Source organism: Papio anubis, chromosome 1, assembly GCF_008728515.1.
Source record: "Papio anubis isolate 15944 chromosome 1, Panubis1.0, whole genome shotgun sequence".
NCBI lineage: Eukaryota > Metazoa > Chordata > Mammalia > Primates > Cercopithecidae > Papio > Papio anubis.
In genome coordinates this window covers 197,452,657-197,476,013 of record NC_044976.1, presented here as the reverse complement: position 1 = coordinate 197,476,013, position 23,357 = coordinate 197,452,657, and positions in this window count along the sequence as shown.

Below are 23,357 nucleotides of genomic sequence, written 5' to 3'. Positions count from 1 at the left end.
GACCCTCACCCTTAAGTAGGCCCTCGTGTATGTTGTCCTTTTCCTTGTGTCCATGTGTACTCAATGTTTAGTTCCCACTTATAAGGGAGAACATGCGGTATTTGGTTTTCTGTTCCTATGTTGCTTAGGATAATGAACTCTAGCTCCATCCATGTTGCTGCAAAGGACATGATTTCATTCTTTTTGATGGCTACATAGTATTCTATGGTGTATATGTAACCCCTATTTCTTGTCCAGTCTACCATTGTAATTTTTGTAGCTACCATTGATAGGCATTTAGTCTGGTTCCATGTCTTTGCTACTGTGAACAGTACTGTGATGAACATATGCAAGAATGTGTCTTTGTGGCAGAATGATTTTTATTCCTTTGGGTATATATCCAGTAATGGAATTGCTGGGTCAAATGGTAATTCTGTTTTAAGTTCATTGAGAAATCACCAAATTGTTTTCCACAATAGATAAACTAATTTACATTCCCACCAGCGGTGTGTAAGTATTCCCTTTTCTCTACCACCTCGCCAGCATCTGTTATTTTTTGATTTTTTAAATAACTATTCTGACTGGTGTGAGTTGTATCTAATCATGGCTTTGATTTGCATTTCTCTAATGATTAGTGATGTTGAGCATTTTTTTTTTCATATGTGTGTTGGCCTCACATATATCTTCTTTTGAAAAGTGTCTGTTCATGTCTTTTGCCAACTTCTTAATGGGGTTGTTTGTTTTTTTCTTGTAAATTTAAGTTTCTTGTAGATTCCGGATATTAGAACTTTGTCAGATGGAAACTATCCATCTGACGCAAACTATCCATCTGATAGTTTGCAAATATTTCCTCCTATTCCGTAGGTTGTCTGTTTACTCTATTGACAGTTTCTTTTGCTATGTAGAACTCTTTATTTTAATTAGGTCTCCGTTGTCGATTTTTGTTTTTGTTGCAGTTGCTTTTAGTGTCTTTATCATGAAATCCTTGCCAGGTCCTATGTTCAGAATGATATTTTCTAGGTTATCTTCCAGGCTTTTTGTATTTTTAGGTTTTATATTTAAGTATTTAATCCATCTTGAGTTGATTTTTTTATATGGTGTAAGAAAAGGGTCCAGCTTCAATCTTCTGCATATAGCTAGCTCTGGCGCTATTTAGAAGAGCTAGACACATCTTCTCTTACCACCTTACTATTAAGGCAGAAAGGGGTGGTGGAGTCTTCCTTTCAAAGGTTTATAAACAGCCTGCTCCTTTCTGAAAGGGAAAATTAGAATTGGATACAGTGAAATCTAAGTGAATCTTATCTCTAAATTTTCTTTTCTGGCACTGACTCTTTTATCCCTTAGGATTTTTCATTAATTAAATGTTAATTAATGTTTATAATTAATGTGAATGTCTAATTTACTTTTTGATGGAAATATCTATTACTTTAACATGTTTGTGTTTACTGGCATAGCATTTTTGCTTTTTAGGATTTCTGGAAGCTTTCTGTAGTCTCTCTTTCCCTCTCTTGGTCTTTTGCTTTTTCTCTGTGTGTTTCTCAGCATCTACTCTCTGCAGCTAATAGCAGAGTAACAGTCTTCGTTGGTCCCACCTCTTTTCATGACCTCTGCTTATGATCAGAAGGAAAAAAAATCAGAGAGAAAAAAAATCAGCTAAAACAAATTTACTCAAACAATAATGCAGCCCCAAACCCTTTTCCTTTAGCATTCATAAGTAATGTAAAACTAGGAGCAGAAAAAGGTCACAGAAACAAAGTAAGTCTCAGGGTAAGCCAATGGACCTTCCAGGAAAGGATACTAATTGCCTTCTTCTCCAGGCAAGTGTGACCTGTGTGACTGACAGAAGCTCAAATCCTCTGTGACCCGAGAAACACTGCCAAGGTGACGTTGTCACAAGAGGAACTGTGAATCAGCTGTTTCTCCAGAGACTTCCTACCAAGTACCATTTTATTTTCAACAGAAAGAGACAAAGTAGTCTCTCTCCTTTCAGACCCCTCCACCCCCTTCCATAGTAAAGCAGTTTCTGAAGTTCCAGGGCTTAAAATGAAAGCTGATAAGAAAGAAAAAAATGTTTAGGGACCTTTGAATTCCTAAGCACACAGATATAAACTGCTTTTCCAGAGTTTTGCCCTTCATCAATTCAAGGACCCAACAGCAGACACAACCCCTGACTCTACTGTCCCCTATTTTCCAAACCAGGTTCCAGAGCAAAGTTTCTGGACCTGTAGCCGCATCAGACTTCCTAAAAATTACAATTCTCTTAAACTAATGTTCTTTGCTTTTTCTCAAGATATCATGAGATATTATGGGTGACTACAGACTTCCTCTCTTTATGTAATCTTCAATGAAGACTTTCATATCTGGGTAAAAGTTTTCCTGGTCACCCCCAAACTACCTAAAATACTGGAGAGATTCAGTGTATTTGTTGCCATCACAGCCAATGCTTCCAAATTATGCTTTCTTGCATGCTTGATTCTAATCATTCTTACATGATCACCCTGTAACACCTCAGTGATCTATTTTCTGACCTGACCTGAATTCTTCCTTATTTTTTGCTGTTTTACTGACACTACACATCTATGCTCTGCTCTAATTGTGACCTCTCACTCCTTGGCTCTTGTTCTCCAAGTCTTTCAGAGCCCCCACCCAGCCTGGCTTCTCTTCACTCACCTTCCAGAACAGTCACTGTAACAGTCCATCCTGGGGTCTTTTGGTTGGGATTCTGGACCCCTCACATCCTTGTTCTGCCCCGCCAACCCCACTCCCCCAGAGCCATGCTGCACATTCCTTGTCGGCTCCCCATTTTATTTCTCCAAAGCAGCCTTGTCAAGAATTCACTCCATTTAGCAAGTTCCCTACTTCAGTAGCTGATATGATTTGGCTGTGTCCCCACCCAAACCTCTTCTTGAATTGTAACTTTCCTCCCACAATTCCCATGTGTCATGGGAGGAACCTCATGGGAGGTGACTGAATTATGGGAGTGGGTCTTTCCTGTGCTGTTCTTGTGACAGTAAATGTGTCTTATGAGATCTGATGGTTTAATAAGGGAAAATCCATTTTGCTTGGTTCTGATTCTCTCTTTTGCTGCTGCCATGTGAGATGAGTCTTTCACCTTCTGCCATGATTGTGAGTCCTCCCCTGCCATATGGAACTATAAGTCCAATAGACCTCTTTCGTTTGTAAATTGCCCAGTCTCGGGTATGTCTTTATCAGCAGTGTGAAAATGGATTAACATGGTAAATTGTTACCGAGAGTGGGGTGTTGCTGAAAAGATACCTGAAAATGTGGAAGTGACTTTGGAATTGGGTAATAAGCAGAAATTGGAACTGTTTGGAGGGCTCAGAAGAAGACAGAAAAATGTGGGAAAGTTTGGAACTTCCCAGAGGCTTGTTGAATGGCTTTGACCAAAAGCCTGATAGTGATGTGGACAATAAGGTCCAGGCTGAGGTGGTCTCAGATGGAGATGAGGAACTTGTTGGGAATGGGAACAAAAGTGACTCTTGTTATATTGTAGCAAAGACACTGGCAGCATTTTGCCCCTGCCCTAGAGATTTGTGGAACTTTGAACTTGAGAGAGATGAGTTAGGGCATCTGGCAGAAAAAATTTCTAAGTAGCAAAGCATTCGAGAGATGACCTGGGTGCTGTTAAAGACATTCAGTTTTATAAGGGAATCAGAGTGTGAAAGTTCAGAAAATTTGCAGCCTGACAATGTGATAGGAAAGAAAAACCCATTTTCTGAGGAGAAATTCAAGCTGGCTGCAGCAATTTGCATAAGTAACAAGGAGCTGAATGTAAATCCTGAAGACAATGAGGAAAATGTCTCCAGGGCATGTCAGAGGTCTTCACAGCAGCTTCTCCCATCACAGGCCCAGAGGCCTAGGAGAAAATAGTTTCATGAGCCAGGCCAAGGGTTCCTGTGTTGTGTGCAGCCTAGGGACTTGGTGCCCTATGTCCTAGCTGCTCCAGCTATGGCTGAAGGGGGCCAAAGGAGAGCTCGGGCCATGGCTTCATAGAGTGTAAGCCCCAAGTCTTGGCAGCTTCCACGTGGTGTGTTGAGCCTATGAGTGCACAGAAGTCAAGAACTGGGGTTTGAGAACCTCTGCCTAGATTTCAGGAGATGTATAAAAATGCCTAGATGCCCAGGCAGAAGTTTGCTGCAGGGTGGGGCCCTCATGGAGAACCCCTGCTAGGGCAGTATGGAAGAGAATTGTGGGGTTGGAGCTCCCAAACAGAGTCCCTACTGGGGCACTGCCTAGTGAAGCTATGAGAAGAGGTCCACTGTCCTCCAGATTCCAGAATGGTAGATCCACTGACAGCTTGCACTGTGCACCTGGAAAAGCTGCAGACACTCAATGCCAGCCTGTGAAAGCAGCCAGGAGGAAGTTTGTACCCTACAGAGCCACAGGATCAGAGTTGCCCAAGACCATGGGAACCCACTTGTTGCATCAGTATGACCTGGATGTGAGACATGGAGTCAAAGGAGATCGTTTTGGAGCTTTAAAATTTGACTGCCTCACTGGATTTTGGACTTGCATGGGCCCTGTGGCCCCTTTGTTTTGGCCAATTTCTCACATTTGGAATGGCTATATTTACCCAATGCCTGTGACCCCATTGTGTCTAGGAAGTAACTAACTTGCTTTTGATTTTACAGGCTCATAGGCAGAAGGGACTTGCCTTGTCTCTGTGGACTTTTAAGTTAACGCTGAAATGAGTTAAAACTTTGGGGGACTGTCGGGAAAGCATGATTAGTTTTGAAATGTGAGGACAGGAGATTTGGGAAGGGCCAGGGGCAGAATGATATGGTTTGGCTGTGTCCAGCCAAATCTCATCTTGAATTGGAACTCTCACAATTCCCACATGTTGTGGGAGGAACCCAGCTGGAGGTGATTGAATTATGGGGGCAGGTCCTTCCTGAGCTGTTCTCATGATAGTGAATGAGTCTCACAAGATCTGATGGTTTTGTAAGGGGAAACCTGTTTCACTTGGCTCACATTCTCTCTTGCTGCCACCATGTGAGACGTGACTTTCACCTTCCACCATGATTGTGAGGCCTCCGTAGGCATGTGGAACTCTACGTCTAATAAACCTTTTTCTTTTGTAAATATGTCTTTATCAGCAGCAAGAAAATGGACTAATAGAGCAGCCAAGCTTTCTTCCCATAAGGAATTAGAGGCCACGAGGCTTCTAGCTTTGGCCCACCCCTGTCTGCCCACACTCTCATGAATTTAACCATAATTTATATTCTAAGAGTTCCCAAATCTATACTTTGATTTCTAGCTTGTTCTCTTTTTTGATATTTGAGCTCAGGAATCCAGGTTTCTGATGAGTATATCCTGTTGATTGTTTCTCATTTGCCTTAAAAATCAGCACCCTCCCAAACTGACCTTATTATTTTATATTTCCCACTTCCTAAACCTGAGATGGAATATAAGCTCCATATTGTATTCAAACTTTGAATTAAATCAGAGAAGAAAAGGAAGTAAATGATATAAAAACTATTAAGGAATAGAGTCAATAGGATTTAATGATCAATTGGGTATGCAGGGAGAGTGAGGAATCTAAAATAATCTGCTAGATTTGGTTTGGGTGATTTGATTTATGTGGTTTCATAAGAGAAGAGGGAATATAAAAGAAAGAAAACGTTTGGGAGTTTTAAAAAAATGAGGTCAATTCTGGACAAGTATAATTTGAATGCCTTTGATATTTAGAAGGTAGGTAGATAGATGAGTCTTGAATTCAGGTAAAAAATAAAAATAAAAAAACACTGAAGGTAAACACATAGTTTGAAGTTATCAGCATAAAGGTGTTAGAAGTTGTTGGTTGTTGGACTGAAAAATCCTGCCCAGAAAGTTTATTCAACAAGAAAAGCTCAAGAGTGAAGGCCTAGAAAACACCATTGTTTAAAGGTAAGTCAAAAAAAGAATCTGAAAAAAACCATGAAGAATGAGACTAAGGAGAATATGCTAACACACAAGTAAATTGAGTAAGTAGTTTATAGAAAAAAAAGTGCTCAAAAGCATCAAACCCAAAAGAGGGCAACTGAGATAGTAACTATTCAGTGGCCTTTGGACTTGGCAATTAGTGAGTTATTATTAGCTTTAGCAAGAGGTCATTTCAGTGGAGGGGTTCAGCTGCAAAAATTATATCTATAGTTTTATACGTATTTGTGTGTATATATTAGGGAAACATCAGATACCATGACTGGTTAATCAAAGTTATCAGTGAACAACACCTGTAAGGGATAAGTGTGTGTATGTATATATATGTACACACATGCATACACATATGTGCACATAAACATATGCTCATACATATATACAGATTTTAGAAATCTTGTGTTCATACTAATATTTATAATCTCTTCATTATCTAAATCTTTCTGGTTTGAAGTCTTCTTTGGTATTAGAATTATAACCTCTTACTTTCTTATTGTTTCCATTTCTTTGCTAAGTCTTTGTTTATCCTTTTATATTTAAACTCTGAATTATTGTGTTTTAACTATATGCCTTACATAGAATATACAGTTGGGTTTTACTTTGTAAGCCAATTTAAAAATCTTTTCCCCTTAATAAGCAAGTTAAACCTGTTCATATTTGTTAAAATGACATGTTTTGTCTCAATTCTGTCATATTATCTTATGTTGTAATAACTGCGTATATTGTTATGTTTGTTTTTTTTTTAAATTTGGCTCTCTTGCTTTTCTTTTTAAAATATTTTTTGGTATATAGGAAAGTTCTCTTTATTTTAGTGATATATTAGTTTTCCGTTACTGCTGTAACAAATTACTACAAACTTACTGGCATGAAACAGCACAAGTTAAGTTTTATGTGTCAGACGTCAGAAATGGTTTTCTCTGGGTTAAAATTAAGATGTCAGCTGGTCTGTGTTTCTTCTGGAGAATCCAGGGGAGAATCCATTCCTTGCCTTTTGCAGCTTCTAGAGGTTGCCTGCTCTTCTTGTTTCACAGCCTTTTTCATCCATCTTCAAAACCAGCAATGTTGCACTGCATCTTTCTCAAGCTATCATGTCTCTGATTCTCTCTTCTGATTTTCTATTCCACTTCAAAAATCCTCATGTTTACATTAGGCCCACCCTCATAATTCAGGATAATCTCTTTATTTTCAGATCAGCTGATTAGTGACCGTAATTCCATCTGCAACTTTAATTTCCCTTTGCCATTTACCTCATGTATTCACAGAATGGGAGTATTAGGACAGAAATATCTTTGGGAGGGACATTATTCTGACTATCACAAGTGGTTATCTTTGTATTAATACTGTTTATAGTGCCCTTAATTCCCTTTATTCTTTCTAAACCTTTTATCATTTGTCAGTTTTAAATGGTATCCTATGATTCCCATTTATTATCCATGCAGCATTCAATGAATATTTTACTTTCCCCTTTCATTCGTTTCTCCCAATGTTTAGCTGTGTTCTTTCTACTTAGAAAGAACATGTAATATTTCTTTTTTAAAAATTTTATTTATTTTGTATTTTTTTGAGACAGAGTCTTGCTCTGTTGCCCAGGATGGAGTGCAGTGGTGACATCTCAGCTCAATCTCTGCCTCCTGGGTTCAAGAGATTCTCCTGCCTCCTGAGTAGATGGGATTAAAGGCACTTGCCATCACACCCAGCTAATTTTTGTATTTTTAGTAGAGATGGGGTTTCACCATGTTGGCCAGGTTGGTCTTGAACTCCTGACTTCAGGTGATCTGCCCACCTCAGCCTCTCAAAGTGCTGGGATTACAGGTGTGAGCCACCATGTGCAGCCTATGAATATGTAATATTTCCATAATATTTTTCAAACACTTGCCCCACAATTGTTTTAGTCCTAGCTCTACAATTAAATGTATGAAATCCTCTTTTGGGGAATCTTTCCAGTGATTTCATGATTGGATGAAACATCCTGAAGTAGATATCTCAGGATGGGCACATGCTTACAGTATTCCCTGAGTTCAGCCACATGCAAAACTTTTTCTACAACCTTAAAATTTGAATGACAGATTGACTGAATATAATATCCTTGGTTCACACTTTTTTTTCCATTAAGTTTCTTGAAAATACGGTTCCACTGTTATTATCTTTTCATGTTGCTTCTGAGAAACCTGGTAACAATTTAATTCTCTTGCTTTGTAATTTATTTCATCTTTTTGGCCAGAACCCCAAAGGACTTTTGCTTTCTTTATATCTCAGATTGCATCATTCTAGATCTATTTATCTGATATCTGCTAAGCCTTTTCAATGTGTGATTTCTTCTTTTATGTCTGAAGGTTCTCTCTCTCTCTCTTTTTTTGTATTGTAGTGTAAACATTAATTATTTTACATTGTTTTGACTTTTTTTCTTCAGGGACACCAGTAGTGTAAATAAAATTTTTGCTGTTTTTTTCTTTTTTGGCCTTCCATTTAATTATTTTACTAGTCTTTTCATTTCTTTCTTTAGCTTGTTTTTATTTTCTTTGGTGCTTTCCTGATTTTCTTTAATGCCTTTTATTAATTTGCATTTAAATCTATTCTCACTTGGCACTAATTTGGTCTTTTTAAAAATGTGTGTGTGTGTTTTTGCCTTCTTCTATTTCCTCCATCAGAGAAATTAACTCATTTTATTTCTTCCATTTTTTTGTTTATTTCTGTTTTTAGTTTTTGTATTCCTGATTCAAGGTGTTTATTAATAACCTCATGTTTTTGCTTGCTTAAAGTGCAATATTATAATTTTTTGAAGCTTTGTATTTTATTTCTTTTTTCAGAGTCTTAACCTTCTGTTCACAAATTCTGACATTTTGCAGTAGTTTGCCATGGATAAAGTCTGTTTTTTTTTTTTTCTACTCTTACTCATTTATGGACAGGATTTTAAGTTTGATAGTTCACTTTGCTGGCATTTTGCCCTTTTCTGCTCATAAGTTGGTTTTCTTGTCTGCTATTTCTTGTCTGCAATTTGATTATTCCCTGGTGTGATTTTCTATGTATTTATCCAGCTTGAGGTTTGTTGCAATTCTTAGATCAGTTGGTTTATGACCATTATCGAACTGGCAAAATTTTGACTATCCTTTTTTCAAATATTTTTTTCCATCCTCCTTCTTTTCCTAGGACTACAATTTTCATTTATTTTTCCATAGGCCACTGAGTCATTGTTTATTTTGTTCAATATTTTATTCTCTCTGTGTTTCATTTGGGATATTTTCTATTACTATGTCTTCAAGTTCACTAATCTTTTATTCCTCAGTGTCTAATTTCTTTTAAATCCCATTCATGTAATTTTCATTTCAAATATATTTTCATCTCTAGAAATTATTTGTTTTCTTTAAATAATTTCTATTTCTTTCAACATTAGATTTATGTTTTTTTTCAATTGTTAAGCATATATCTGTTTTTAAGTCTTGCTGATTTAATTTTTCCTTCCTTTCTGGGTACATTTCTATTTACTGATTTTTGTTGTATCATTTTAGATAGAATTGGTTAGCTGGGTATGGTGACGTGCACCTGTGGTCCCAGGTATTTGAAAGGCTGAGGTGGGAGGATCACTTGAGTCCAAATGGTTGAGGCTGCAGTGAGTCATGATGGTACCACTGCACTTTAGCATCAGTGACAGAGCAAGGTCCTGTCTGAAAGTAAGCAAATAATTAAATAAATAAAATTTAAACGCCATTGGGATTTTCTCTGTCAGGCAGTATAATTTCTTATGGATCAATGATTCTTTGAGGCTTGTTTTAAAACTTTTTAAAGAAAAGGAATAGAGTAGCCTTTATTATTCACACTACTGAAGTACAACTCTTTTAGTACTGTGTGGTATGTCCTATGTATTTGACACTGTCTCACCTTCTGGTTGGTGGGAACACAGAAGACTTCCAGCTCTTTGTGAAGCTCTGGGAGTTTGGCTTATAGTTCCTAATCGATTGATTTTTCTCTGGCAGTTGTTAGCCTGACCTGTGGAGTTTCCTTATGCAGGCACAGATTAGCAGTCTACGAAAAACCCTGGGAATCCGTGCAGATTCCTGGGATACTTTCTCTGCATGCATCCTTTCTTTTTGATATTCCACCTTGAAAATTTAGCCATATTACCATCTTTGAGCTCCACTCTCTGTCTTAAGTCTATGAGACTGCCAGGCTTTGTTTGGGTTCCCCTTCTGGCAGCACAGAGTCCAGAAATTTCTTCCAGGCAGAGATCTAAGATAATCATTGTGTTTATTGCATTTGTTTCCCTCTTCTCGAGAATCACAGCCCTGAGCTGCCTTTTGTTCACTCTCTGAAAATTGTTATATATATATAAACTGTCTAGTATAGCTATTTATGGTGGAAGGAAGCATTTAATAGGACTTATTCTTTTGTTGGCAAAAGTGAAAATTAAGTAGGATTTTTCATATTGGAAATGGAGAGGATGAGCAACTCAGGGAAAGAAAGAATTGTAAGCAAAGGCAGTAAGGGGCAAAATTCTGTGTTGAAAGAATAATGTACTGTTTGGGTCACTGGAGAGAACTAGTTGAAGAGGGGAAAGAATTGGAAATATGGCCTAAATAAATTGATTCATTGTAGGCTTTAAATACTACTCTAGTTTAATCTTTATAGTTAGGCAATAAAGTGTTCTTTAAAGTAGGTATAAGCTATCAAATATGATGCTCAATTACTCTTTTGTTTTTGTTCATAGAAAATGGTAGGCTTGTGCCAGATAATGAGTGATGATGGCCTTACTGGAGAAATAAGAGCAAGGAGAGAACGTGGAGAAAAAATGAAACAGAGTGCATGAATACACACAGGAGAAAACATAGGTGGAAAGTTAAGCTAGGACAATATTATGGAGGTCCTCCCATGCCAGGCTAAGGAGTTTATGGTATATTTAATAGGCATTGGAGTTATTGAAAGTGACGGATCAGGAGGATGAAATCATAAGAATTGGCCACATATAATTAGATTTATGGATTTTTCTAGTCCTATTTGATATTATGTTTTGTTTAAACCAGCCACTCTATCATAATGTACCAAGATATTGGTCTTAAAAAGTGTTGTAGGCAAAATCCTAAGCTTTCCTTTCAAGATTCTTGGCCTCTGGTTGTTGAATCAAACACTAATCTATGTACAGTTGTAAAGAGTTTTTGCAGCTTTAATAAAAATTTCAATTGACCCTAAAATAAAGAGATTATTTATATGGGCCTGAGCTAACCACATGAGTGAGCCATTTTAAAGTGGAGAGATTAAAAATGTGAGAGGTATTCATCGTCAGGGAGGCTTTCTATTGTTGGTTTTGTAGTGGAGGTAGAATGGACAAGGTATGGGCAAAGAGCAGCTCTTGGAGCTGGATGTGTTGCTAACTGATACCAGGAAATTAGTGGAAGCTATAGTCCTATAGCCACAGAGGATTTATTTCTGCCAATAATAAGGATAGGGTTAAAGAAGGATTTGAACTTCAAATGAGAATGCAGCCTGCTGATACCTTTTTTTCAATCTTAGCAGAGAACCCAAACATGCTCTGCCAAGTGTTTGACCTACAGAACTGTGAGCTAATAAATGAATGGTTATTTTAAGTTGCTTTATTTGTGGTAGTTTTTTACACAGCAATAGAAAATTAAGACAGAGGCCCGTAAGGTATTTTATAATACGGCTCATCAAGGTCAATTATAAAAGCCCAAACTTTTGAATTAAGAACATTCAATAATTTAATAGTATTACTTTAAAGCTACTTACCAGATTTTTTTTAAAATTCAGGAAATTTGTTTTCAAAGACCATTTTGGTTAAGACATGGGACAATCTTCATCTTATCCATTTGATGAATGGATCTATTGGAATCTATTGTAATGAACACACACACACACACACACACACACACACACATATGATGGGGAGGGATGGTAATTTTCTAGGATTGTCCCAGGAGTTAGATGTATTCTTAGTGCTTTTTCTTTACATCATTATAGTCCACCTCTGCAACACATACTTGTTGTCACCTGAAGCTTTCCCACAGTAGGTGTTCAAGATATTAATTTAATACCACTCTTTCTCCACTCCATACTCTGATGATGCTTATTCAGTTTGGATTCTGGATACATTTGATTTTTTAATTCTGTCATTCAATCTTGATCTTCATCCTCTAACTCTTAAGACTTGACATTTGGCATGTTCCCTCTTATAAATGTATATCTTGGTTTTATTTTATAGACATTCTCTTGATCATTCATTCATTTCCTGGACTTCACCATTATCCCTAACTTGAAACCTTGACTGTAGTCCCATCCTCGAAACATATAGCACTGACTCAGGGCAGCTAGGTCTCTCTGGTAATGGTGAGAATCATACATTCTACCTGATTTCTATGCATTCTTCTTCATTCCCCATATAATAGACATGAAATTATCAGTAGGAATTTTGGGAAGAGATCATACAGTTCTTTATACAGGTAACCATTCTGCAGATCTAGTGATAAGAAGAAAAATAGTTTGGACAGTAAATATGTCAATAGCTTTTATTTACATCTCTAGATCTTTCTAGTTTTCTAAATAAAAACATGATTATAAACCATCTCGAAAACTGGGTATGCATTGCTAAATATTATTACATGCTGACCTGCATCCTATTGCTGAAATGTCCTCCCATCTCTTTGATTAGTGTTTAAATTCTACTAATTCTTTGATATTTCTTTACAGAGCTGTAGGCCAGTTGGGGTTTGTTGTGATTGTATCTTTGTCATATATGAATCCCTGACCAAAGGCCTCTTCTCTGTCTTTGAGAAATATCAAGATAAGAAATTTGATAATGGAAGAAACATCTAAATATACTACAAAATGGAGTTAAACCTGCTAATCAATATCATGATAGATATCCTGCCAGATCCCCTCCCAGTGCTTTGAATTTTGGTAATATAAAGGAAGATCAAGAATTTCTATATAGGTAGGATGATTGAGATAAGGTGAAATGGAGTAGGAGAATAGGAAAGAGACTTGGCTTAGAGCTGGATTTACATAGAAAGCATACTTCTTACACTAAAGGTTAGTTTTTAGAGTAGTAAACTGATGGACATTATCAGGTAGGAGAGATATAAAGTTTTTCACTGGCTCTGAGGTACCCTTTGTGGCTGCTACTGAAGTAATTTTAATAGAGTTGAAAATTGAGAGCTTGTTTAATCTTATTACATTGAGCTACATGTGGTTGAGTCAGCACTTCCTATAAATTACTGGGATTATTAACAATCTCCCTTGTGCAAAAAAGAGATTTGAAGTCTTAAGTAATCTTGTGTTATTCAAAACATGAGGGCAAAACTGCAGAAATATACACATGACATTTAATTGTCCATAGTTCATATCCCAGATTCTAACAATAAGATGTTAAAAATCTATTTCCTATTTGAAATCAAGAGAAGTCTCAGAATAAGGGAAGCCTAGGTGCATCGCTTTGTTTCTTTTTATGAATTTAAGTAAACATTAATCCAAGGAGGATTGTGCCTAGGTAAGTGGAGGCCAAGTTTGGTTCTGAATGCAGAATTTTCTTTCTGAGTTATTCCTGGATGAAATCTTTCTGAGGAATAGGCACTATGGTATTATATTTTCTAAGTTTATAACTCACAGGTTGCTGAGTGCATATGGTTAAAACCCTGGTATTTTATTTTATTTTTATTTATTTATTTATTTTTTGAGAAGGAGTCTCGCTCTGTTACCCAGGCTGGAGTGCAGTGGCACAATCTCGACTCATTGCAATCTCCGTCTCCCCTAAATCCCATTCTTTTAAAACATAGCCAAAAACTATGCACTAACAGCATATAAGGGAGATTTCAATCTAAAGAGAAGTATGTATTTTCTTTCATCTAAAAGTTATTAAGAAAATAAGGACAAGATGTTATATTACATGTCTGAGATCTTGAACCACATTTATGCATTAAGTATGAGAACCTTAGAAATATCATAAACCAAACTTATAAGTAGGATTGCTTGAAAGCATAAATGCTAAAGCTTGAACTGTCAATGCATATTGAAAATGTCAAGGCATTTTCAATAAAGATTAAATTGTTAATAACCTATAATTTTCTATTTAATGCTGATTTAGTTAATATCCTTCTCTTTGTTATACAGCAGGATAGAAGGAGAAAGTATTCTACTTAATATTGAATTTTATTTTTAATGTGGAACTCCATACATTGTAATCCACGAATAATATAGTAAGCTGGAGAAATTTATTTTACATTTGTGAATGAGCATTTTCCTAGTCATTTGGTCTTGCTCTTAGTGGTTTTATTCAATTTTTGCCCTTTAAAGAAGGAACAAAGTTGCAGTTATATCAGCAAGATGTTAGAAAAAGATATTTCAGAGCTCATCCACTAGCAGAAACATCACTTTGAACACCATCTACACATGGAAATACCTTTACAATAGCTTCAGGAATCCAGGTGAGAGAGTACAGTATCTGGGTGGCACACAGAAATAAGAAAATATGCATTAAGTAGGGGGGTATGAAGGATAGTTTCACTTATCCACATTATCCCTCCCCAGCCCTAGGCAGCATAGCATGAAGAGATACCATACATGATGTTGGGGAAGGAGTGAAGTGAGCATCAAACTTTGCACCAGCACCACACTTGCCCCAGAGAACCCCAATATTAGGCCACCCTCATGGCCCCAGGCTCCAGGTTGGTCCCTATGGCCTGAGGATCCAGTCCTGCTCTGTGGACTCAAACACCAGGCCTGTTCCAGTTCCAGGCCTATCTCTGCAGTCTGAGTTTCCAGTCTTGCCTTTGTAGCCCCAGGCTCTAAATCTGCCAAACAAGCAGGACATTCCTGCAATCCCAGGCTCCAGCCCAGTACCCCACTGGACCCAGGATTCAGGCCTGTTCTTGCAGTCTCAGACTCCAGCCCTGTACCAGCAGACATGGGACCCAGTCCTGCCCCTTTATTTTCAGTCTCCAGGTCTGTCCTAGGAGACCCAAAACTCAGGCCCACCCTCATGGACAAAGGCACTAGGCCTACTCCTGCAGATCAAGGGTCCACACTCACCTGATGAACTGAAGACCCATGTCTGCCTCAGTAGACCCAGTTCTAGGCCAGTCCCTATATACCCAAGCACCAGGTTGGTCCCTTTGGACATAGGCACCAAGTTCAACTCTGTGGATTCAAGCTCCAGGCCTGCTTACCTACTGACCCTGGCACCAAGCCAGCCTCTTCAAAGACTCCAGTATCAACCCCACACATAGACCCCATTAGTTGGCTTATCTGGTACCTCTGGATGGACTTACTGGTGGGAGGCTTTCTCTGTTGAAGCCAGTCCATAAAGACTTCAAGAGGTATCCACCTTTTCAAATGTGCAGACACCAATGCAAGGCTACAAAAATCATGAGTAATCAGAGAAACATTACATCACAAAGGAACAAAATAATACACCAGTTATTGATCATAAAGAAATGGAAATCTACAAACTACCCGACAAAGAATTCAAAATAACCATCATAAAGAAGTTTAGTGAGCTACAGGAAAATACAGATTGACAAACTAGAGAAATCAGTAAAACAATACATTGCAATGAAAACACAACATGTCAAAATTCATGGGATGGAGCAAGGGCACTTATTAGGAGAAAGTTTATAGCATGAAGTGCCTAGATTAAGAAAAATTGTACATAGACAAAATTAGAAATTCAGCAAAGAGATAGAAACCATAAAAAGTAACCAAACAGATGTTCTCGTCTGAGAACACAATAACGGAACTGAAAAATTCAATAAAGAGCTTCAACAACAGACTAAATCAAGCAGAAAAGAAAATAGCAAACTGAAAGACAGATAATTTGAAAGTATATTATCAGAGGAAAAAAACGAAAAAGGAATGAAAAAGTACAAAGGGCTATCAAGAAATATATATAGAGAGATATACATGTATACCTATATATATGTATGTATTATGGGAACACTAGGAGGAGCAGAAAAAGAGAAAACAGCAGAAAACATATTTAAAGAAATAATGACAGAAAACTTTCTAAATCTGGAGAAGTGGCATCCAGATCACTAAGCACAAAGAAGCTAAGATAGATTAAATGTAAAGAATTATTTAATGAGACACATTAGAATCAAATCGTCAAAAGTCAAAGTTAAAGAGAATTTTGAAAGCAGTAAGAAAAAAATGACTGACTACATACAGATCCTCTTCTCCTCCCCCATAATATTATAAGTAAATTTCTCAGCAGAAACCTTGCAGATCAGGAGAGAGTGGGATAATATCTTCAAAGTGCTAAAAAAAAAAAAAAACAAAAACAAAAAACTCTGCCAACCAAAAATACCGTACCCACCAAAGCTGCCCTGTAGAAATGAAGGAAATATAAAAAGACTTCCACAGACAAACAGAAGCTGTGAGAGTTTATCACCACTAGACCTGCCTTATAAGAAATGCTAATGAGAGTTCTTCAAGTTGAAAAAATTCAACAGTCTCACTAACAACATGAAAGCATATGAAAGTATGAAACTCATTGCAAAGGTAAGAATATAGTCAAATTTAAAATACTCTAATACTGTAACAGTGGTGTGTAAACCACTTTTAACTCTATTATAAAAATTAAAAGACAAAAATATTAAAAATAACTATAACTGCAATAATCTTATAATAGATACACAATATATAAAAGATGTAAATTGTGACATCAATAACATAAAATGTGAGGGAAAAGAAGTTAAAATGTAGAGCTTTTGTATTCAAAGTTAGGTTATCAGCTTAAAATATACTTCTATAACCATAAGAGGTTTTATATAAGCCTCATGGTAGCCACAAAGAAAAAACCTGAAGTAGACACACTAAAGGTAAAGAGAAAGGAGTAGAAGCATGCCACTACAGAGAATTACAAAGGAAGACAGCAGGAGACAAAAAAAGGAAAAATAAACTACAAAGTAGTCAGAAAACAATTAACAAAATAGCATCAGTAAGTCCTTACCTATTAATAATTACCTTGTATAAAAAGATTACATTCTCTACTCAAGAAAACAAATAATCAAATTAAAAATGGGGTAAGTTCCTGATAGACATTTCTCAAAAGAAGACATACAAATTAGTCAACAGGTATAGGAAAAAATGCTCAATATCACCAATCATCATGCAATTACTTTTGCACCAACATAGTGGTACTCAAAGGCAAAACCACCTCCAATTTTTTAAATGATTTTTTCTTAATATTCTATTTTTTAGTTTATCACTTATAGACATTTTCTATTTAATTATTTTACATGCCTTTTACGTGATTGTTATTTTATTAAAATTTTATTTTCCTTTAGTTGTCTTTCAATCTTTCTATAAATTAAAAAAAAATTGCTCTCATATTTTAAATTTTAAGAGTTTTCTTGCTCTCTGATTATTCCTTTTTCATGGCATACAGTACTTTTTTAATGAGTGCAAAATATCCTATTAATCCTCTGAAAATTTCAATCATAGCTTTAATAAGGTTTTGTTCTGAACTGTACATGGTAAGTACAATTGTTAGAGGAATCCCAAGTTTTTTGTCCAATGTTGTACATATATATTATCTCCATTTTTCAATCAAACACTCTCTAGGTACTACTGCTGTGATTAAGTTTGAGGATATAATTAAGGTCATAAGTCAGCTGACTTTAAGGAAAAATTGTCCTAGGTGAACCTGACCTAATTAAGTGAGATTTTTGAAAGGATCAAGTTCCTCCTGGTGAAAGATTTAAAGAATAAATGAGATTTTATTCATAGGAAGTTCTTCATTGCTAGCTTTGAAGATGAAAGAATGCCATATGGCAAGGTCTGCAGGCCATGAGGATAACCTTGAGTTAATAACAACAACCATTGACAGACAGCTAGCAAGAAACTAGGAACTTTATTTCAGAAATCACAAGCAACTAAATTTTTTCAACAATATAAGTAAGTTTGGAAGCAGATTCTTTCCTAGAGCATCCAGACAAGAGCCCACTCAGGATGACATCTTGACTTCAGCTTAGTGGAACACTGAGCAAAGAACCTAGTCATGCTATTCCTAGTCTTCTAAGACCTATAAAAGTGTGAGCTGAAAAGAGTGCTATTTAACCAGCTAAGTTTGTGGTAATTTGTTACACAGCAGTAGAAAGCTAATACATTCTGCATTATTTCTTTCTCCTACACTCTTGTTTTCTGTTTTGACTTCTATATTTCTTATTGCCAATTTTTTCAATTATCTTACAATCCATATGATTTATTTGTATGTAAGTAAGTTAATGGTGTTAGAAAACTGATGAGGCATTCTGCACACATGCATTTAACAAAATTCTATGTCAGTAGCAACTGAAGTCCTTTCTATGAAGCCTGGAAAGGTATATGGTGAGTTGCAGGTGTTGTGGAAATAGCGATGCATAAATATCCCAGGAGATTTAGTGTTCACCATGTGGAATTTTTATTAATGCACTTACTCTCTGTTCCACACTTCACCTCCACTGTCCACTATGCTTGGTTCTCCATGCTTGGTTCTCCTCTTTTAGGAGTTTCTTCCATTCAGTTATTCCAGCAAATAACCCTCCAGTCTGCTGCTGGATTTATGATAACCACTCTGTATACTGACTTTTAATCATTTCCCAGTTTCTTAGTTCCACTTTCTTTAGTATCTGAAGCTTTGAAGAGTTCAGATTTTCAGGGGTTGATGTAGCAAATAGGATAACTTCTCAGAGCTTTGCAGCCTCTTCTTTAACTCAGTTACCACTCCTCAATTCAGTTTATTTCTTCCAAATTTGTTTGTAATCACTTGTCCATGGATGTTTCCTCTTCCATTTTATTTGTCTTCATGTGTCCATTTCATTTAAAATATCTATGCTGTCATTTAAAAGGACTTCAGGAAAGAGAGAAGATAAATGCATGCAGTCAGTCTTTTTAAACTAGAAATTCTCTTGATTTTATTTTTATTTATTTTGGCTTAAGAAGGAAATTTTACTTAATAAAAGGATTTAGAGTACCTCAATGAACCCCAGGGCAGGAGATACAACGAGGACTGTCAAAGTATGAAAGTAAGGAATAAAAATCCTCAGAAACCAAAGAAAACATTTATTAGTATTTTTCAAAAATAATTTTATGAGAAAGATTGGCCTATAGTTTTTCCTTTTTATAACTACTTTGTCATTAAAAAATCATGATTATATGTGTATAAAATGAATTGGAAACTCATTTTCTATGTGCTGGAAAAGTTTGTATAAATATCAGTCTTCATTTTTCCTCTAGTGGTTGGTAGAATTCATTAGTAAAGCCATTGGGGCCTACTTCTTTGTTGGAAGGTTTGAACTTGCAGGTTTGTAGTCTTTAATAGGTATAGAACTATTACTTTTTTTAAAATTCATTTTTTAAGTAGGTAGCATGAAAGCATTTGTGCATTTCATTTAAACTTTCAAAGTGACTGACAAAGTTGTTTGCACTATTCTCTTGCTTTTAATGTCTGTAACATCTCTGATGATGTCTGCTTTTTAATTCCTCACAATGCTTATTTTTCCATCCCTCTTTTTTCTCTTGATCAGTCTTGTCAGGGGTTGTCATTTTATTAACCTTTGAAAAGATTAACTTTTGGCTTTCTTAATGCTATACTGTATATTTGCTTTCTGATTCATTAATTTCTGCTTTTATACTTACTATTTTCTTCCTTATACTTAGAGATTAACTACAATTTTATCTTAACTTTTGATATATGTTACTGTTTCTTGATTTTAAGCCTTTTTCTTGTCTAATGTATGTATTTAAGGCTGTGCCTTTTGCTCTAAGCATAGCCTGAGCTGTATCCTACAAATTTTTATATGCTGTATTTTATAATTATTCAGCTTAACAAAATTTCCAATTTCTATTAAGATTTCCTCTTTTACCCATATGTTATCTAAAAGTATGCTAATTACTTTACCAAAAAATGGGAATATGGGGGTTTTGTAGTTTTCTTTTCATTATTGATTTCTAGCTTTAGGTGTTACAAAACAAAAAATTTCCACATAGTCTCAATAGTTTGGGGTTTGCTGATATTTACTTTATGGTCAGGTTTGGTAAATTATTTACCTCTTTGCAGTTGAAAGAATGTGTATTCTGCAGGGATTATCCAGTGTTCTATATATGTCAATTAAATATAGTTTATTAATCAGGTTGTTCAAATTTTCTGTATCCTGATTTTTTATTGTGTGCTTGTCATATCAGTTGTTGAGAAAAATCTTACCAGTTTTGGAGAAAATCATGCATAATGATTGGGAATTTTATATTCTTCCTTTAATTTTGTTAATAATTCAAAATTTTGTATATATGTTGGGCTACTGTAGTAGCTGCAAACATATTTAGAATTGTTATCTCTTACTGGTGAATTTACCTTTTCATCATTTTAAAATATTCTTCTCAGTTTATGGTATTGCTTCTTTCCTTAAAGTATACTGTTACTATTTCATTTAGTTTTCCATCAGATGGGTTTGACTATTGTTTAATTGAGTGCCAAGCTGGCATTATTGGTAAAATTTATAGAAATAATTTGAGAGTAGAGTGATGGTCTTTTTACAGGGTTTAGTTTGTACCTCACAGATCGAGACAAAAGAAATCACAGATATTAGGGTTTGAGATAATTCGGCATTTGTGCTAAGTTCTGTTGAACTCTGAGTCACTGCTATTTCTACTGTGTAGCCCTTTGGTGTTCCAGCCTAAGGGAGGGGTTTTCACCAGGGCACTCCTTCTCGGTAGTACCTGGACTCCAGTTTTGTCTTCCTATCTTCTTTTGGCTACCTATTTTGGGAATGGCAGTCCTTAAATTCTGTGCTCAACTCTTTGGCTTGCCTTCTTGTGGATGTTGGTCCCCTAAATAGCTGACGCCTTGTGATATCTGATAAAGATTCTCTCCTTGATAAAACTTTAGCCAGCCCTCTCTGTGCTCCTTTTCAACTAGGTGTCAACCTTGGCCTTTAAACGTTTCAACAAAACACTAACATAATTTCTAACAGCTCAAGGCCACACCCCCATGATGACCCTAACCCCTTTAAAGTGTTTGCCTGAGAAAACCCAAGGCTGCTGGAAGAATTTACTTTTGTTCCATCCAGCTGACACCTGAAGATAGAGTCCTTGTCTCTGAGCCTTGGTGGATGTGTAGCAGCTAACTTTGCTAACTTCAGTAAGCATCAGTTAGCAAACACCCATGGGTTTTACATTCATCAACCCCTCTTTTCCCTTTTTGTTATTTTTTACTTCTTTGATTTCACTGAGCTTTTGTTCACCCCTCTCCCTATTTCCACATTCTGCCTTTAAGAAGCTTATTTATCTCTACAAATCGAAGTTAGGTTCAGTTCATGCTGTACTCTTTTCCTTATTACAATAATATATTGCTGATTAAAATCTGTTCTTACTGCTTTAACTGGTACCCTGCTTTATCTTTGACACATCTATGATGACTTCAAGTACATTAATGTGTGTGTTCTATATTTTCTAGTTGTTTTTAGTAGGAGGGTTGGTCAGAATAGACTTTTTTTTTTTTTTTTAAATTTTCAGAAGGCCTTCCTCTCATCACTCTTCAACCCACTCAATGTGGCTTCATTCAGCTGCCTTGTTAACATCCATTGGCCGACATATTCCCGTGCTTGATTAATGCTTTCTTGAATCTCATCTTACTTAAACCTCAATAGCACTGGGCACCACTGAACATTCTTTCCTTTTTGAAACATGTTTCCCTTTTGAGTTCTGTAACTCCACACTCTTCTTTTTCCTTTTACCTCCCAGACATTGCCATCTCAGTTTTCATTGCTGGCTCATTCTCTTCTACTTTACCTCTAAATGTTGGAGTTTTGCATAGCTTAGTCCTGATTCCTCTTGTCTTCTTTCCCTTTCTTTTTCTACATTCTCACCTAAGACATTTTTTTTTTATTCCTCTAGTTGTAAATAACAAGTCAGAAACCTGAGATTTATCGTTAATACCTTCTTCTTTCTCATTTCACATCAACACCCATGGGTTTCACATGTCTCATAGCTTCAACTTCCAAAATGTTTCAAATCTGGGTTTTTTTTTCCTCCGTTTCTATTGGCACCATCCAACTCCAAGCTATAATATACTTATTTCCCACTTGAACCAAGGCAATACATTTCTAACTGATGTCTTTCCTTTACCCTTTTTTCCCTTCAATTCGTTCTTCACATAGCAGCCAATTTTCTTTTTAAGCATGTAAATTAGGTCATGCCATTCATGTGCTTAAAAAGCCCTCCATGACTTCCCATCACAGTGGGAATAAAATAAAATACTTACGTTTTTGGTGTCTGTATTTGCAAGAAAATGTGTTCGGCTCCTAAAACAGAGATTTGACCTTGATATTTAAATAGATCAAGTGTTTTTTCCTCTCATATAAAATAACTCTAAAAGGGTTTATCCAGTATTGGTTTTATGGCTCCACAAAGTCATGAGGAACTCTGGCTTCTTCTGTTGTTCTGTTCTGCTATTCTTAGCCCTGGCTTCAATCCTCCATGTTGCCCCATGATCATAAGATGGGCTGATGGACCCCCAGCTATCACCTTTATTTTCCAAGGGAAGAGAAGAAATGAAAAGGTCTAACAAAAGTAACTTCAGTTCTTTACTCTCCTTTGCAGAAACTTTTCTAGAAGTTCTTACCCAGAAAGTTCTGCTTATGTCTCCTTCAGTGGAACCTAATTATGTGTTCACATCTGTATTCAAAGGAGACTAAGAAAAATAATGTATTTTATTTCCGTAAATTTCCAACTTCCAGAAAAATCAGGCTTCTCTTATAAGGGTGAATAAGAGAATTAACTTCTAATAGGCTACTTAACTTCTAATAGGCTACTACCAGTCTCTACCACAACAGCCTAAATCGTCTCACCCTTGGCTGCTCCTCCCAATCCTATGACAACCTCTTCCCTGTTTATCACATTTTGGCTGTGCAATCCTTTGTGACTACTCTGTCTAAATTAAGGTTATCTTGTTTATCTCCATCATCGCAATCTTTTATCCTTCCTTATCTGAGAGATACTCAGGCAATATCTCTCAAGAGTCTTTGCGCTTAATGTCTGGGCTATACAGGTCACATTCAGTAAAGTTCAGTACATTCAGTACAGTTATTTCTTCATATTAGTTTATTTGTTTTCAAGCCATTGATTATATTTATGAATTCCCAGGGTAAACAATCATTCTATGTGTTATTCAAATAACTATATGGAGCAAGGGAATACTAAATTATAATCTCAGCTAAATTTCTAGCACTGTAATTAAACAATCAAACTTTTTTCCAGAGTATAACTATGTTATACCTGTAAGTACCAAGTACTTACTTTTTAGAGTTTTACTTTATATTCAACATTAGTCTACTACGCCAATGTTTACTATTCATTATCAAGCTTATTCCTGGCTCTTTTGTTATTCTAGTCACTAGGTCTGTGTACTAGTAAGAAATAGAGCATTTAGCTTGCAATTAAATGCAGTCATTTAGGCCGGAAAGGAA